The 15,604-nt window shown below is 47.8% G+C and overlaps 2 long non-coding RNA genes across 2 annotated transcripts; one reads left to right on the top strand and one right to left on the bottom strand.

Annotated features, from left to right (window-relative positions):
• The first annotated feature begins 13,389 nt into the window (after window positions 1–13,389).
• LOC111257679 lies at window positions 13,390–13,997 on the top strand. The gene is made up of 2 exons (XR_002678303.1): window positions 13,390–13,608; window positions 13,682–13,997. It is a non-coding gene; the product is annotated as an uncharacterized LOC111257679 (long non-coding RNA).
• A 113-nt stretch (window positions 13,998–14,110) lies between these two features.
• Window positions 14,111–15,501, bottom strand: LOC111257577. Its single transcript, XR_002678084.1, has 2 exons — window positions 14,793–15,501; window positions 14,111–14,677 (listed from the first exon to the last, which is right to left on the bottom strand). It is a non-coding gene; the product is annotated as an uncharacterized LOC111257577 (long non-coding RNA).
• Window positions 15,502–15,604: the final 103 nt, after the last annotated feature.

The raw sequence follows: 15,604 nt of genomic DNA, 5'->3' as shown, positions 1-15,604 counted from the left end.
ATTCCTTTCAACATGACTAAGTACTAATGATTTTATTATCTTTTCAGGCCGAGAATCGAACTCCTCCAACACACAGCCGAAGCGGTCGGATAATAGAGCATCATCATCCATATACCACTTACCCTCTCATCGGCTACGATGCTCCGTCCGTAGACGTGATCGCTGGCCGATCAAAGCAAGTCCATAAGAGGACTACCAAGAAAACCAGTCGCCGAGTCCGAGCTCGTGTAGAATCGGCAGATCCCCCTGTGCTCGTATCGGCAGAGACCCTGGCCGCATCACCTCCTCAGGTCATCCAAGATGTCGATACCCAAGCCGTTGCGCAAGCTGGAGCAGCCGCCGCGTCGTTGTTGTTGGAAGCCATACAGGTAAACCCGAGTTTTACTGCTTCCGATTGTTATTCTGATATTAACCCTTCTTAACCTTAGACTGCACAGAGCACCCCTATGGAAATACAACAATCGGTAGCAACTCAACCAGCCGTTGACGCGCCCCCGCTCCCATCCGTTGAGGTATAGTACTTGTTTTACCGATTTCCTTTGGGCATTTGCATAATGTACTTATTCAATCCTCTGACACAGGCCGTCGGCCCACCAAGCGCTCCTCGACCACCGATCTCTTCCCAGGGAGCCGGTCCAAGCACTGCGCCGATTATTGTGGAATCTTCTTCATCAGATGAACCCATGGCGCAAGCTCCTGAGCAAGGCGTGACGGCTTCGCAAGTGCAGCATGAGGAAATTCGCTTCAAAATGGTAAGTTTTGTTTCGGCTTCTATTCAGCCGATTTGCTTTCACTCCCTGCCGATTTAACCTTTCTCTTTATTTTCTCCAGGAACAAGACACCCCCGACAATAGCCTCTTTTCCTTTGCGGTCGCCCTTTCTGACGACGAAGAGGTTGCTTCCCGCCAAGTCGCCTTGAGCTCCGTTCCTGATGACGTCCGAGCCAAACTTTCCAGCATCCGATCCCTCCTTCAAGGGGACATCGGCCGACTAGTAGAAGACGCTTCACCGATTCGGCAGCTCTTCAATGACGTCAGCGGACGAGTACCACAGGAGGCGGAGGAGGCCTTGGCGCCGGCGGACTTCATCGAGTCCATGAGGATCCCAGTCTTTAGGGCCCTTCGTCATATGGCCGATCGCGCCAAGCTGGCCAAGACTCGTGAAGAGGAAGACGCTTTTAAGCGTCAGGCTCAAGAGGCGCATCGGCGTATCCATGTCCTAGAAGATTCTCGCCCGGCGATCATCGGTGAGATAGACCGCCTCAAGCGTCGAAGGGCGGAGCTTGCCAAGGAGATGGAGCAAGTGACTAAGGCAATCAGTGCCGAAGAGAAAAAACTCCAAGAGCTACCCTCTGTCATTGCCAATTTGACACGGGAGAGGCAGCGCTTTGCTCACGAGGCCCTAAAGCTCCATCGCAGTACATCAGAAGTCCCTGGATCGGCAGATGAAGACCAACGGGTTCTTGACTCTGCCGATCAGATCCGGCGTCGGGCTATCACGGCTATCGATACCCTTCTGGGTAATCTGTAAAGCACTAACCATTTTTTACGAACATTTACTATCTTCTTTGACCGTCTCTCACGACGCCCTTTCTATTTACTGCCTTTCTTAATACCGATGGGACGTGGCCTTACCAAATTTCCACGCATCTTTTTCCATAAATACCGACCTCAGCGCTTACTCCCGATAGTACCAATTTGGCTTTCGGCTTACTCTCTTCTTACTCTCATCGGTGCGACTCTCTGTCATGGCTTCGTCGGCTTCTTCTTCCTCTGTTAACCAGGTGAAGTATTGACCTCTACCTTCCCTTCCTTTTCGGATCCTAGGAAGAAAACGCCCCTTCTCATTCCTTTTTCGTTTTAGCCTCAACGTCTTAATCCCGAGCTTGTGCGCGCCATTGAGCTTATTCTGAGGACCCACTGACGCCGGAGGACAAGAAGCTGATTACGGCTCATCGTGAGGAGCTTCGAGATCACGTCACTGCGGAGGCACGTGTAGCCTTGGATCTCATGGAGAGTGATAGTAGCCGACGATCTCCAACTGTTAGGAGCCTTCATTGTGGCGACCTTGAGGACGATGTTGCCACGGCGGCCCGTACGATTTTGGACTTTATGGAAAGCAACGGGAGCCGGCGGCCTCCCACCGACAGGAACCATCCGCTTCCTCGGCAAGTCGTTCTTGAAGACGCGGCGGCAGGAACTTCGCGACCTTCCGTGGATCGAAGTCATTCTCTCCCTCGTCAAGTTGAAACGGAGATTTCAATGAAGGCAATAGAAGAAGAATACCTCCGCGTCATGAGCGAGTTGGAGCGGAACGGAAAGGCGTCAAAGAAGAAGAATAATTAGTTTTTTGTATTTTTTTGTTCTAAGGGCGACTAGTGTTTTTGTCGGCCGTGTAACCCATCGTCCGTACCGAATGAGTGCAATCGGCCGATTTGGACGACTATGTGTTTGAACCGATTTGTATCGGCTATGTGTAGTCGTGTTACGGTTAATTCCTTATGCTCCGACCCATATACTGGGGTAGTATCTTTTTAAGTACCTTCCGTTCAAAGCTCTAGTAAACTCTTCTCCCTCTATTGTTTCCAAAATGTAAGCGTTCCCTGGAGCACATCTACTGATTCTATACGGTCCTTCCCATGTAGGGGACCATTTTCCGAATTTAGGATCTTTCGACCCAATCGGCAGTACTAACTTCCATACCAAGTCCCTCGGGGAGAATTGTTTGACTTTGACCTTCTTATCGTACCACCCGGCTACCTTCTTTTTATTTTCTTCGATGCTTATCAGAGCCCTTAATCGTTGGCCAGCCAAATCGTCAAGTTCCCTTTTCATCAGTGATGAGTAATCATCGGCCGTTAACTGATCCTGGAGCGAAATACGCCTCGATCCTGCCCTTGATTCCCACGGTAGTACTGCATCGTGACCGTACACCAACTGGTAGGGAGACAACTTGGTAGCCCCATGACAAGCCATCCTGTATGCCCACAGGGCCTCGGTCAAACATAAATGCCACTTCTTTGGCTGTTCCTCGATTTTCCTTTTGATCAACTTGATTATCCCTTTGTTAGAGGATTCCGCCTGACCATTGGCTTGAGCGTAATACGGAGAGGAATTTAACAATTTGATTCCCATATCGGTCGTAAACTCCTCAAACTCCCCTGATGTGAACATTGTTCCTTGATCGGTTGTTATAGTCTGAGGGATGCCGAATCGGTAAACGATGTGGTCCCTTACGAAGTCGGCCATGATAGCCGATGTCACGGCTCTCAACGGGATTGCCTCTACCCATTTGGTAAAGTAATCAGTGGCCACCAGAATAAATTTGTGCCCTTTGCTTGATGGTGGGTAAATTTGGCCGATAAGGTCTATTCCCCATCCCCTGAACGGCCATGGCTTAATGATGGGGTTCATGGCCGATGCGGGTGTACGCTGGACATTTCCAAACTTTTGACACTCCTGACAACCCTTATAATATTTGAAACAGTCTTCGAGGATCGTTGGCCAGTAGTACCCATTATTCCTGATCATCCACTTCATCTTATGTGCCGATTGGTGTGCTCCACATACCCCTTCATGGATTTCTCCCATTAGAGTCTTGGCCTCCTCTGTCCCAAGGCATTTGAGAAGAACTCCGTCGATCGTTCGGTAGAACAGGTCGTCTTCGAGTAGTACGTATTTGGTGGCGTGAAAACGTACTCACCGCTCCACCTTTTTAGACGGATCCTTCAGGTAATCGGCCATTTCCTTACGCCAATCGTCGGCCGTGAGCTCTAGAGCCATAGCGCCCAAAATTGGCCGATATCCAGATGCGTGCTGGGCGAGTTTGTTGGCGTCCTCGTTGCGGTCCCTCGGGATGTGCTTGATTACTGCCGATCTGAATTCTTTTAAAAGTTGTAGGCAATCTTCGTAATAAATTCTTAATACGTCATCTTTGCATTCAGACCTTCCAGTCAGTTGATCTACAATAAGCATGGAGTCTCCGAAAATTTCAACAGAATCGGCCTTGACTTCCCTTAATACTTGTAGGCCCTTTAATACAGCTCGATACTCCGCTTGGTTGTTAGTAGCGGCGGTTTCTATCGGCAGAGAAAAATCATATCTTGCCCCCCGAGGCGATATGAGAACGATGCCGATTCCTAATCCGACCCCACATGATGATCCATCGAAATATAACGTCCAGGGTGCCGGCTCTACGAGGGCAATCTCCGGTCCGCAGTGTTGGGCGACGAAATCGGCCATGACTTGACCCTTGATGGCTTTTGCCGATTCATACCGAAGGTCAAACTCTGATAAAACCAAGATCCATTTGCTGATTCGACCTTTCAATATCGGCAGTGATAGCATGTATTTTACTACGTCGTCTTTGCATGCGACTACACATTCTGCCGACAGTAGATAGTGCCTGAGTTTAGTGCATGAGAAGTAAAGACATAGGCACAAACGCTCCTCCGGAGGATATCTTGTTTCAGCATGCAGAAGTCTTCTACTGACATAATAAATTACCCGCTCCTTGCCTTCAAACTCCTGGACTAGAGCCGATCCAATAGCTTTTTCATCGGCAGATAAGTATAGTTTAAACGGCTTACCAGTTTGAGGGGGAACCAACACTGGTGGTGAGACCAAGTATTGCTTGATATCTTCCAATGCTTTGCGCTGCTCTTCTCCCCATATAAATTCCTGGTCCGGCTTTAGCTTCAGAAGTGGCGTGAACGCCTGAATCCGTCCAGATAGATTAGATATAAATCTTCTGATGAAATTCACTTTGCCGATTAGGGACTGCAGTTCGGTTTTGTTCTGTGGGGCCACGACTTTGTTGATGGCCGCTATGGTCTTCCGATTGATCTCTATGCCTCGTTCGTGTACCATGAATCCTAAGAACTATCCGGCGGATACGCCGAAAGCACATTTGTTGGGATTCATCTTAAGACCGTGTTTTTTGGTACACTCTAGCACTTTTCGTAAATCGGCCAGATGTTCTTCGTGACCTTTAGACTTGACCACGACATCATCGATGTAGATTTCTACCAGAAGGCCAATGAGTTTGTGAAATGTGTAATTCATAGCTCTCTGATATGTAGCGCCAGCGTTCTTCAAGCCGAAAGTCATCACCACCCACTCGAACAAACCAAGGTGGCCTGGACATCTGAAGGCCGTTTTGGGTATATCCTCTTCGGCCATAAGTATTTGATTGTATCCGGCGTTTCCGTCCATGAAACTAATGATTTTATGCCCCGCGGCAGCGTCGATCAGTACATCGGCCGTTGGCATGGGGTAACCATCCATCGGTGTAGCCTGATTAAGATTTCTGAAATCAACGCAAACGCGTAGCTTCCCATTTTTCTTGTATACTGGTACGATGTTAGAAATCCACTCGGCATAACGACATTGCCGAATAAATTTTGCTTCGATTAGCCGAGTTATTTCAGCTTTTATGTCTGGTAGAATTTTAGGATTGCAGCGCCGTGCGGGTTGTTGGTATGGCCGATACCCTGGTTTTATGGGTAGCCGATGTTCAACGATGGATCGGTCTAAACCAGGCATCTCGTGATACTCCCAAGCAAAACAATCCTTAAATTCCTTTAATAGATTTGTCAATTTACACTTGTACTCTGGATCTAAATTCGCACTAATAAAAGTCGGCCTTGGTTTGGTACCATCACCTAAATCTATCATCTCCAATGAATCGGCCGACGTGAACCCGTGCCCAAGCTTCCCATCTTCTCGGGCGAACTGATCCATCTATTCTGAAACTTCGGAGCCGACTGCTCGGATCGGCTGTAGGCCAAAATCGGTGACCTTCAGGAAATCGGTCTCCCATACTCTACCTGATATGCACCTGAAGGTTTCGCAGCTCCACTGCTGCGTGTCGGCTGCCGCAATGCTGTACGCGGAATCGGCGTTGACCACTTCGATGTTATCGCCGACCCATTGCACGAGGCATTGATGCATTGTTGACGGGATGCAGCAGTTTGCGTGTATCCAGTCTCGGCCAAGTAGCATGTTGTAGGACCCCTTGCCATTAATAATAAAGAAGGTGGTAGGAAGAGTCTTACTGCCGATGGTGAGGTCGACGCAGAGAGCACCGCGAGCGTTTGACACCTTGCCCTCGAAGTCCTTGAGCATCATGTCCGTCTTGGTCAGGTCATCGTTGCTTTTCCCAAGCTTCCGGAGTATGGCGTACGGCATGATGTTGACAGCAGCTCCTCCGTCTACCATCAATCTAGTAAGGGGGCGACCGTCAACATGCGCTTTAAGGAACAATGCCTTCATATGTTGTCGTTCGTCATCTTCGGGCTTCTCGAACGTAGCCATCATTGGCTCCAAAGCCAACTGTGCTGTTTGTTCTTCTATTGCCGATACATCCTGTTGATCGGCAGGAGCCATGAATTCCTTCGGCAATATGAAAACCATGCCGATCTCGGCTGCTGATTCGTCACCCGCCGATTCGTCGTCGTCCCCTTTATCGTTTCTTTTGGGGCGCCACACCTGAGGCCTTCCTTCCTTCTTATCTGCCGTGCTTTGTTGTTCCTCTTCTTGCTGTTCCCATTGGCGGAGACGTTGGATTCTTCGTTTTTGAGACTTGGTCAATCCGTCGGGGCACCACCTGGGGTTTATTGGCCTGCCCCCTGACCTGGTGCGTTCCCTCTCCGGTTCGCGTCCTAACGGGTTTTCATCTGTTACCTGAGTATCGGCCACCTCTTCGAGCCGGTTGTGAACGCTAGCCTTGTTTTCTGACCGGTCATACCGATCAGTCCTGCCCCCCTGCCTATCATGGCGTCTATTTTCCGACCGGTCATATCGGTCACTTCTGCCCCCCAGCCGATCACGCACGGGAGGGCGCTTGTCATCTTGGTTGCGCCAATTCCTGCTGATCGGTTCTGGCCTTCCGTCCCTGGAGCGAGACCTGTTGAACGGCCGATTGCCACGATAAGGGCCGTTGCATTCTGGGCAAGTATCGGCCGAAGGTAGCCTGAGGTTATTTTCCCAACAATGAATGAAGAACGGGCATCTCCAGTGCTCTTCGTGCCGACGCATTGCTTCTTCTCGGGACCTTGAGCGTTCATGCTGACGTTGGTACTTCTGGAGCAAGAACTGGGAAGTAACGCGTGGCCCTTCTGACTCACCATCATCGTCCTCTATCCGCCGCTTCCCCTTGACATCTTCAGGCGTAGCTTGATTTCTAGGATCGACGGCGCCACTCTTTTTGGCCGATTCGGACGTCAGCACTTTTGTCTGGAGTGAATTCTTCCCCGTATCGACCATGTTGGTAGGAAAGGGGTGTTGGTCAATCTTCATTGGCTTGGCCGATTTTGCCGGCACCTCAAATTTAAGTCTGCCTTGCTCAATGGCCGACTGTATCTGTTGCCTGAAGATCTTGCACTCGTTGGTATCATGGGATGTGGCATTGTGCCACTTGCAATACTTCATCTTTTTTAATTGTTCGGCAGAAGGTATTGTATGGTATGGCAAGAGTTTGATCTGCCCTTCCTGGAGGAGAAGATCGAAGATTTTATCGGCCTTAGTTGTGTCAAAACCGAACACTTCCGGCTCCTTTTTGCCGAATGGGCATGATATCGGCTTCTTCCCCTTGATCCACTCCGCAAGTCCGACTTCGATATCTTCCTCATCTTCTAACTCTTCCAGGAACGCCACTTTCTTCTGGAAGTTCCTCCGCGGATCGAAGGGACGTACCTCCTGTCCAGACAATCGGTGAACAATCTGGCTCAGACTTTCGAACTCCTGCGAAGCGTATTTTTCTTTGATGTGGGGCAGAAGGCCTTGGAAAGCTATATCGGCCAACTGCGCATCGGTTAGAGCCAGAGAGTAGCACTTGTTTCTGATTTCCCGAAACCTCCGTATATATGAGGATATCGGCTCGTCACTTCTTTGCCTAAGGCTGGTCAAATTGGACAGCTTCATCTCATGCACCCCGGCGTAGAAGTATTTGTGGAACTGTCTTTCTAAATCGGCCCATGTGATAATCGAATTTGGCGGCAATGTTGTGAACCACTGAAAGGCCGAACCAGATAGAGATGAAGAGAACAACCGTACCCGTAGAGCATCCTGCGTAGCTGCCTCCCCGCATTGGATGATGAACCTGTTCACGTGTTCTACAGTTGAAGTGTCATCCATCCCCGAAAATTTGGTGAAATCAGGAACTTTATACCGATGGGGGAACGGCAATAGGTCATACGTAGACGGGTATGGTGTCCTGTAGGTATAAGTTTGCACCTTCGGCTTCAGGCCGAATTGCTCTTGCATCACCTCCGCAATACGTGCCGACCAATCTGGCTGTTGCTGGTGAATAGTTGGTTGAGGTATTGGCACGTGCTGGTAAATCGGAGGCTGAACAAACGGATGCTGATTGAAAGGTGGTATATGAGTGAAAGCCGGCTGTGTAGTAAAGGTCGGCTGTTTGAATGAACCACTCGTTTCATCATATAGCATGAGCTCTGCTGTCTTGTTGACATCCGAAGCGACAGGCTGGTATGGTGGTACGGTCGGCCGAATGGCCGCCTGGAAGGATGTCTGGAATGGAGGATTTCCCTGACTGGACGATTGATTCTGACCGGCCGTGGCTGAAGGTGCCCCCCAGGGTGATGGGCTAACTGGAGGGAACGGTGCAGAGGACAGTTGGATGGAGCCATATCCCATAGGAGTTGATGATGAGGAAGCACCTGAACCCCCGACAAAAAATTGGATCGGCTGTGAAACCGAATTTGAATAATTCTGGTTTGGTGGAATCGGCTGAAAATACGTCGGTCCCCTGTATCCCTGAGGTATCCCACCAGTGAAGGAATTGACAACGGCGTTGTGCACCATATTTGAAAGTACTGGGGATTGATCAACGAAGGCATGATAAATGGACTGTTGGATCATATCGGACACTTTGTTCGAATCCTCAGAAATTGTGATCTGTCGGGAGCAGGGAATGGATTCTTCTTGATAGTCTCCCCGCTTCTGGAGCGACTGAAAGATTTTAGGCAAGCTTTCCGGAACTGTGCCGTATACTTATCCAGTTCTTCCTTCTGGTCATCCTTCAGATCTGCTTCCGTCACCTCGATGACGTTTTCTTCGGAGACTTCAGCAGCCTTCGACATGATGGCGGTTGTATTGGTCCCACCGAGCGTGCCAAAAGTGTGTTGGCGCTAGAAATCGGTCAACCGAGTCCCAACGACCGACACACGACCCGGGAGAATCTGCTTAGCTCCTGTTCGGGTGAATGCCCTGGTGCGGTTCGCGCGGCGTGCCAGCCAATCTGACCTGTTGATTGGCAAGGAAGAATACGTGTCAGGTTCAGAGATCACGATCGGCTAAGTTTCCGATCTCGAAAGAGCTTATCAGCGAATCGGCCGATTTGCTTTAACAAAGGAATCGGCTATGAAACAGCCGATCATTGTAGCCTTGTAAACAGAAAACCACTGGAGTAATCGGTACAAAGCTTATGATAACAACACTAGGAATAGATCTAATCGGCAATAGATGAATTTAACAACAGAGAATAAAGAGAGCCGACACTACTGATTCCTAGCTGGATAACTGGTGATAAAGACTAGAAAAACAGGTAAAACCTATGAATCTAGCAAATATCGATAACTAGTGAATAAATCTAAACGAAACAACAGCGATGCGCCCGAAGTTAAAGCTTAGATATTACTCGATAAACGGAACTTACAGAATTGGCCGGAGATCAAGATGATGCAGCCCTGCCAACCCGCACGAACTCGTGAAAAAGAGGAAAGTAATGGCGAAGTCGCCTGCTGGAAAGCAAGTACGAGGAAAAAGTAGTTTGTTGTATTTATTGGTTGATGATTACAGATTTACAAAGGTAGCTATTTATAGCCCCATACAGATATCTTCTTAACCGACTAGAATTCTATCCCTAATTCAAACAGAAAACGAATATCTACAAGCACGATTCGTGCTAGTTTAGTTACTCCACACCTCGTGGGCTGATTTCCACCTCATCCTTCTATTCCTTTCTAAGCCCATACAGGCCCAATCAACCCATCCTCCTAATCGGCCGATTCTTCATCGGCAAAAGGCTACCGATTGGGACTCTGGTATATTTGACCCGAAACAAAACGGAAGTCACCAGCCGATCTCACACTGTAGCACCACTTGGCCGATTCCCAACTGTGCTCCTCCGATTCCCTCTCTTCTTGGCGCCGATTCTACTAGTGACGAAATTTGGCGTCAACAGTTTTCTAACGGCTAGAATTTGGTCACGTGAGTGACCGGATGTTCTGACGCCCCAGGGATGGAGACCATCAAAATATCCGATGGTGTGCTTTTTCTGCAACACTTTTCTAACGGCTAGCTGGTGTTCCCTAGCCTATTTATACCTCTCCCCTAGGTCATTTGAGCTGCTCTTAACACCCTGAAGACTTCAAGAAGCCCATTAGAAAATAAGAGTGTGCTAGAGCCAAAAGGTGATTTGTGATTTGCAAGATTCAGGACTTCTCTTAGTGTTTGAGAGTAATAAGTGTGCATCTAGTTCGTGGCTGAACTTAGTGCTAGTCAAGTGAAGCATTGAGACTTATTACTCTTGGTGGTTGACGTCACCTAGACGGTCTTGGTGATCCGGAGGTTCTTGGTGAGCTCTTGGAGATTTTGGGAGCCCTAAGAGGTTGATCTTGTACACGGTTTGAAGTCCGCCGTTCCGAAGATGGAGAAGGGACATTCTTAGTGAGCACTCAAGTCTTGGTGGCTTGAGGGGGAGCAAAACCCTTAGTGGGTGCTCCAACGTAGATTAGGGGGAGAGTCAACTCCTTGATACCACGGGAAAAAAAATCCGGTTATCTCGTGTCCTATCCCTTTACATTTCAACACTTCCTTTGAGCATTTACTTCCTGCAATTTACTTGTTGTTTTGCTCTTGTTCAAGTTGTGCTTGTTTTGCTTATATCTTGCCTTAGAAAATGATAATCATGATAGTGTGCTTTTCTCGCTAGGTTCCTTGTTTACTAGTGTGTTTAGTTTCTAGGTTTGAACCTTGTATATTGGGCAATCCTTGTTTACTAGTGTGTTTAGTTTCTAGGTTTGAACCTTGTATATTGGGCAAGACTAGAAATCTAGGTTAAGGTTTGCTTTTATTATTCTAGAAATTTGAAAAAGTCCCAATTCAACTCCCCTATTAGGGCACCGATCCTTTCAAGGATCAATGCCAAGGGTTGAGCACCTAAAGCTTAAGTTCATTGCGTTTGAGATGGAGTGCCCAAATGGTGCTTCTGTTTTCGGCAGCCATCACCTCTCCACCCTCAACAAGGATGAGGTTGTTTTTATTGTGAACTACGACGACGAGAGGAACCACAATCCTGATGAAGACAGTAGGGACGGCACCATCAAATGCTTTGCAAGGCATTAAAACTTCCAAACCATCCCAGTTTCAGATACAAAACAACGGCATGGCATGGATGCGGGCATTCTGAATGCATGATTTTCTCTAAAAATTGCAGGCTTCGACGATTGCATCACCTTCTTGGTTGAGACTTGAGACCACTTCATATTTCTTTATTCTATTTAGCCAGCACTTACTTGGTTGTTAGATTGAATAATTCTTTGTTTGACATGCTCTTGTTCGTGTCTTGTTTATGCATTTCATCTAGGCATTGGGGGAGGTCGTCAATAAAGATTATGGGGCCCGAGGCATTGATCAAATGGCTTAAGGTTTGGTGAATCAAAGACGAGTACACAGAATGCCACACTTGAGGATGCTAGTAACCTATTTTTCCTCCAAACAACGAATTGTTCCTTGTCAATCAGTTCTCTCCGCTATATGCATCCTCCTCATGGCTCATTTGAACTATGGTATTTCAATGGTATTTAGTAGCTTGTAGCTTAATGATTGCAGCGCTTTAGTGGCACCTCCAGATCCTAAGCTCGACTGCCATGTGGAGTGAATTTCAGGACTAGTACAAGATAGTGGGAGGACGTCAGTCTGTGGTACGTGCACTTGGTTTGGGCCATCCTACCATGCATTGGCCACACCAACATGGGCCCTGCGGGCCTCCATCGGACAAATTTCTGAAGAACCACTGGCGGCTAGCTATGCGACTGAGTTGTTGCAAATTTGCATAGTTACGTACATGAGCCACGAGACAATACGTGTGACATGGATACATGGCTAGATTTTTTCTCTCTATCTCTAGTTAACGTGACAATTTTAAGTATTTTTTGAAAATATTGAAAGTGATACTATCTTTTTAACGATAGATGTGGGTAATTATGATATAGGGGTTATTTTAGTCTAATTATTCGTAATGGTGTAGGTGGATAGTTTTTTATAAACAAATTAGATCTAACATCTATTATTATCAAGAGTGATTACAATATACCGAATTGATGACTAGGTGGCTTCACGTGAAGGCATTAAAATGAGCCTCCAATCAGTAATAGTATAAGATCAGACGAGAAAAATATATATTGAAGTCTCTCCATGTCGTGTAGACATGGAAATAATCTTCAGTCCCTTCACTCCCAGTATCCCTCTCCAAATAAACCGTAAATTCCCCGTATACTATCTCTCTTTGGCTTCTCTGAGGTTGGTGCGTCCTCTCTCTGATTTTTTCTCTCCCTCTGTTCTGTTTTGCCATTCTGGTCATCATTTGCCTTGCAGGGACGGCCGTCTGTCAAAAACAAATCTACTGGACTTCTACTTTGATTGACGACACTGGCCAAATTACAGAAAATTGCGAACAAATAACTGCAATTCTATTATCTTTGACCGATTGAACTGAATTAGTCTTCCAAATCCACATGCTCTGCCTCTTCGTTTTCGCTCCATTGACAGGCTCCAAATAACAGCACCATCCTGATACACACTATGCACCTTTGTATTACCAAGGCGCACAATGTCTGGAAAGAACACCGAGCTGCCTGTGGCGTTTGCCGGATTACAAATGTTAAATGTGGGCCTATACTAAGAAAGAGATAAACAACCGGTATTTCCTAAGCTAGGTGCTGCATATGCAGATTATGCCCTCCTCCTTTGGCTGCCGGTTCTGATGAACACTGAACCATGTTCGACTTGTGAAATTGAGAGCTAGCTGTACAACTTACAGTGATACAACCCAGAAAACTAGGTATGTAGGAATTATTGATAAATCAGAGCCTGAAGAAACTTTCATGATACATACCAAATTCCTTGTGGCATTGACATGTGAACCAGTTGAGCGACTTGGCGAGCAGTGAGTTGCGGAGTCAAGATCGAAAGGACATCTCTCTAATGGGAAACAGCTAGGGAATCTTTCTAAAGCAAAAGCGAATAATGGCGCACATTAGGACGCATGATAATGGCATCACAATACCTTTTGCATGGGTCCAGGAAAACAGTAAGCAATCCACAACTCTGTTCTTTTAAGATAAGAGAATCCATCTTCCCTTTTGTAAAAGAGATGCTGCGCACAGAAACACACTGGTTCAGTGAAGGCTACAGATATCGTTGCTGTCCTGGTGACTGGTGAGTGGTGAACATTGATCACGAGGTTCTACTCACAAACCCCCTGCTGCTTGTGCTTCTTCATCCCCAACTCCACTCACACTGGCACACTCACCTGCTCTCCCAACTCCATCCACGCTTCCATCGCCACTGCCATCGCCCAGAGGTGATTGTTGGGCAATTTGGCTCATAAGAATGATACTGTGTTTAATTGTTGCAGACGAGAAACTTTTTTGCAGCTTCTTTTCAGGGGGACATGCTGGCTATGGTTCTGAGCTCTGTTGCAACACATTCATGATTGAAGGGAATAGTTTGTCAAGACATGCCAACTTCTGGAGTCTAGAGCTATACATTTCTTCGCATCCCATGGATGGCCTTGCTTTTTGCGAATTGATCAATAATGTTAAACACAATGTGTGTATTAAACTTTGAGTGTGCTTGTAATATTGGTGGTCTGATGCCTCTCATTTGAGGGGTTTAAAGTCGGAATTATTTCCATTATCTAAAAATAGAATGAAGAGATAATAAAGGAAATATTTACTCTGTGTGTATCAATCAATGAATTTTTTTCCTTAGTGTTTAAGTCAACCTATGAATATACATTTATTATTTTACATCATCGAAAACTTGACAAGCAACCAAACATGTGTTAGTTCCAGACAAATTCATTTTGATTTTTTACCATACTGCCTCACAATCAATTTGACAAGCAACCAAACATGTTTAAAATACAATTGAGAGAGGGCAGGCAAAGGGGGTAAAAGGAATACAACACAAATGAAATTCTACCAATCTAAGTAATGTGGTCTTGCTTCATCATCTCAACCGGAACAAACTCCCATGACATACATCGTAGAAGCAGAAATTCAGGAACATTCCCCAATCTACTGAAAATGCAATTCCTAAACCTCTAGCTCTGTCTCCCTGCATAGCCTTGCCGTCACGATGAGCAGAGATACCAACCATCCTCTGCTGTGACGATGTCCAGTGTCAGCGACCACAACTGCCAGCCTTGCCACTTCCTCTACAGTCCTTCCCGTAGCTCTACCATAAGATGCGCGGATCGTCGTACAGTTTGCTGACATATAAAAAGATAGACTAAGACAAAGAATTAGTGCTGACTGCTGACTTTAAGTTGTCCATTATGCATGTCATTGGTTCTTTAAGAAAAAACGATCATATGTACTTATTGTTTGTTGCTGCACTGCTCCAAATAGTGTCAGCTCAAGAGTCATCTAAATCCAATACAACGTTAGTCAGATCAGAGCCAGAGTATGAGAACATGTTCAGGAACATTGCGATCTGTTAACTGACAAACAAAGCAGCAGGCGACGGGTAATTCGTTTGTACCTTGAGAAGGGCAGCGTCAGGTTCTCCTGGGGATGGAGGATGCTGCGGGCACCAGGCAACTCGTTTTTACAACCCGTTCTTACCTAGATAAGGGCGTCGTCAGGGACGAACAGGTTCTGGATGAAGGATGCTGCGGTCACCAGAGCAACGGAGATTTCCAGGCCGAGTCTGCTGATTGCAGGCCGAGTCCGATGGGGATTGCGGAGGAGGGGGCGCAGGACACACGCGCACGGCACACGCTGACATCGCCGCCGTAGCTGTGGCCAAAGAGGCCTCGTCGCGACCGGCGGCTCGCTGGGCATCGGGCACGCAAGCGAGGCACACCTGTCCTCCTGGGAGCGAGCCGTGGTCCAGGCGCCCACGAGGCAAGACTGGCGGGCTGGGGAACGGGGGACACCGCTGCGCCCGGTGCCCAGCCGGGCTATTGGGTGGCTCCCTGGTGGCGCACAACGGGCGGGGGAGCGGCTTGCTGGCGGCGCGCGACGGGTGAGGGAGTCTGGGAGGGCGATGAAGCACGGGCACGTGCGAAGGTAGGGGGCGGAGCTGCGGGGCTTTTCGGGAGGGGAGGGGCATTCGGGTGGCTCACCGGCCACCGCGAGCTAGCGGCGCACGGCGGACGGAGGACCGGGGAGCCGAGCACGGGCGCGCGGCGGTAGCTGGTGTGGGGCGGCACGGCAAGAGAGTAATTGCAGCGGATGAATAATTTGGACGTACGCGTATGGGTACAGCGGCGGGTAGGCACGAGATGGGTAAAAAAAAAACAGGTTTTTTTTCTGGGAGAAACATTTTCTAAGGCCTAGTTTCCAATTTGG

This window comes from Setaria italica, chromosome VI, assembly GCF_000263155.2.
Source record: "Setaria italica strain Yugu1 chromosome VI, Setaria_italica_v2.0, whole genome shotgun sequence".
Classification (NCBI taxonomy): Eukaryota; Viridiplantae; Streptophyta; class Magnoliopsida; order Poales; family Poaceae; genus Setaria; species Setaria italica.
The sequence above is the reverse complement of the archived record's forward strand: the minus strand, read 5'-3'. Positions and strand labels throughout refer to the sequence as shown.